Source organism: Camelus bactrianus, chromosome 11 (assembly GCF_048773025.1).
Source record: "Camelus bactrianus isolate YW-2024 breed Bactrian camel chromosome 11, ASM4877302v1, whole genome shotgun sequence".
Classification (NCBI taxonomy): domain Eukaryota; kingdom Metazoa; phylum Chordata; class Mammalia; order Artiodactyla; family Camelidae; genus Camelus; species Camelus bactrianus.
Genome location: NC_133549.1, coordinates 53,197,943 through 53,201,091, shown reverse-complemented (window position 1 = coordinate 53,201,091; position 3,149 = coordinate 53,197,943). Strand labels below are relative to the sequence as shown.

Genomic DNA, 3,149 nt, shown 5'->3' with positions numbered 1-3,149 from the left:
TTCAAAAGGATGAATTTTACTATGAGTAAATAATACCTCAATAAACAGAGGGTAAATACAAGGATAAAAATAAAATAAAATAAAATTTAAAAGGGGAGTCACTTTAAAATTAAGTTTCTTTCCTGAACCTCTCAGGATAGAAAAAAAAAAAAAAAAAAAGGGAAGTGAAAATTCACCAAACTCACTTACTCTGAAGAATCTCTGAATTATATGATTTCATTATCCTTAAAAGTTGATAAACATATACATCCTTAAAGAATTGAAAATACATGGAATGCAGTATTTTTTTTTGTAGAGTGTAAATTATGCAGACATGACTTTAAAAATAGAAAACACAAGTTAACTCTTCAATCCTCAAAAAAAAACACAAAATGTTTGGATTTATGACTTTTTTCCCCCATCTTTTCATTTAACTCAAATAGGTTGGTTTTTTTTTTTTTTATATCCATTCTAACCTTTAGGTACTTTGAAATAACTTGTAAGATACTTTGAAATACAGTAATTCAGATAAATAACCCAAAGCATACAAAAACCAATGAACTAATGTAATTATGAAGTATTTATTGAGCACCTACTATATGTGCAAGTAATGTTAGTTGCTCTTATAAGGACTTTGAAGATGAGCAAGGTAATCACCAAATTCATAAAGAGAAAAATACACACAAGATAAGTACTGTAAGCAAAGGCTGAGCTCATGCACAGCCTAGAGGAATGTTTGGCTGGTTGGAAGCCTGGCTGCAAAGGCATAACTACTATGGAGGCTGAGGAAGCAGTAAACACAAATAGCCCTTTAGGAAGTTTCTAAATAAGGATAGTAAACTGAAGAGGAAGCAGAGTTGAGAGAATTTTTGTTTAGGATATGAGATAATGAGGATGGAGTATCGAAAAATCATCAAGAGAACAGTTCCTACCATGAGTCCATGAGTCCTGGGATGGATAATAAGGGGAAGAAGTTCACCTTGATAAAGAATTGCAGTGTTTCTCGAAGACAAAACAACAACAATAAAAAAATTAAAAATAAGATATCCTCACATCGATAATGTGGAAGAAGTGCTCGCTTCGGCAGCACATATACTAAAATTGGAATGATACAGAGAAGATTAGCATGGCCCCTGCACAAGGATGACACGCAAATTCGTGAAGTGTTCCATGTTTTTTTCAAAATTGTAGAATAGATAAACATTATACTGTATAGCACAGGGAAATATATACAAGATCTTGTGGTAGCTCACAGAGAAAAAAATGTGACAATGAATATATATAGGTTCATGTATAACTGAAAAATTGTGCTCTACACTGGAATTTGACACAACATTGAAAAATGATTATAAATCAATAAAAACTGTTAAAAAAATAATGTGGAAGAATAATGTGATTTAAGAGGATGGCAGTTGTGTTCCTGGGGAGCTCAGGGCTGGAGTGATAATTTTAGTAAGACTAAATTGATTGTGGTGTCCCACCTCTATGTACAAAACAAATAAAAATAATATTTTTTAAAAATTGCTTGTAATGAAGTTCAACACAGTTCTGATAGTTCCCATGATGACCACTCTGGTGCCTTATTTTGAAATATTGAATTATTTCAAAAGAAATGATGTTTATTGCTTCCGACTTTGCTGCTGCCCCAGATTTATGTTTAGTCTGTCAAGTTTCCAACAACAGGGTTTCTGGCTGGCTGCTTAGGCGACATGCAAAGAATAGCATCACCTTAGTGACTGAATAAAATCATGGGTCTATTCTTTAATTTTATTCAGTCACTTGATTAATCTCTCAGGGGTGTATCAAACTAAACAAACACAAGAGTATGTTATGTAAGTGAAAAAGAAGTACATTAATAAGCAAGAAATCTTACAAGCAACCTAGATATTCTCATTTTAGCACACATTTTCCCTGAACTATTTCATTCATAACAAAGACATCCTTTTCCAGTGTTTACTATGCTTATGTCTGCATTTTTTTCTTTATCAGAGTACCTGATGAACAGACACATGATTAGAAATGTACATAATGAGCACAGAAGCAAAGCACTCATTCCTTCACTAAAATTTCACATACCAGAAACCAAGCGCGGGGCACACAGTGAAAAATGAAGGAGGCACGTTATCAACCACGTGGGTCTTAGAGCCGAGAAGAGGAGATAAACATTAATGTGGTAACTATAAACAATAGAGTTCATGAAAGAACATTAATAGATGAATATATTTAGTTGATGTTAACTAATATTTTGCTATGTATATTCTGCCCAGCTCTTACACTGCTTAAGAGAAACATGTGTCTAATGACCAGTTTTGTATCTTACAAGATTGAATGGGACAGCTGATATAAAAAATGGTGCTTAGCGGTCATGAAGAGGGTGTGTTCTGGGGTCACACCATCTGGTTAAAGGTGCTCACTGACTGCAAGAACTTAGACCCTTGTTTCAGCGCTGTACTGTAAATGTATTATATGTTCTGCAAGTTATTGTCAAACTGGTTAACCTGTAGAAAACAGTTAGCACAATGCCTGGATAAGTGGTAAATAATCTACACTCATTGTGATGGTTAAGGCTTTCTTCTCTGAAAGGGCTGAATAGACTCTGACAATTTTTGTTATCAGGAGTGTTCTTTTTTTAATTCTTATTATTCATTGAGAATATTCCTGTTTGTTGATATACTTTTTCTTTAAATATTATTATTATCAGATAAAGTTATAAACTTTGACTTGGAGACATTCTGTATTTTAGCTTTACTTCTTTAGAAATCTGATAAGTTTTTGATTTTGATAGCTTATTGGCCTTACAGAAAGGAAGTATCGTACTAAAGGTTAAGAGCATGCATTCTAGACCCAGGCCACCCAGGTGGAAAAATCCTAGCATTACAACGTACTAGTTGAGTGACCTTAAAGAAAATGCTTAAAAGTTTCTGCAGCTCAATTTCACCATATGTAAACTGAGAATAATAATAGTGCCTACCTCAAACTATTGTTATAAGGAATAAATTAGTTAATTATGTAGAGTGTTTAAAAACTTGTTTGGCACTTAGAAACTATTATATGTGTTAGCTATAACTATGCTTTCACTTAATCCATTCAACAACCACATGCATTAAATGCTAGTATTTAATGAAATTGTAAGGTCTGTGGAGGAAGGCACATTTAGATGTTGCCATTAT

At 33.2% G+C, this 3,149-nt stretch overlaps 1 non-coding gene across 1 annotated transcript; it reads left to right on the top strand.

Moving 5' to 3' along the window:
• Window positions 1-1,050: 1,050 nt before the first annotated feature.
• On the top strand, window positions 1,051-1,157 carry LOC123613175 (U6 spliceosomal RNA). Its single transcript, XR_006720521.1, has one exon. It is a non-coding gene; the product is annotated as a U6 spliceosomal RNA (small nuclear RNA).
• Window positions 1,158-3,149: the final 1,992 nt, after the last annotated feature.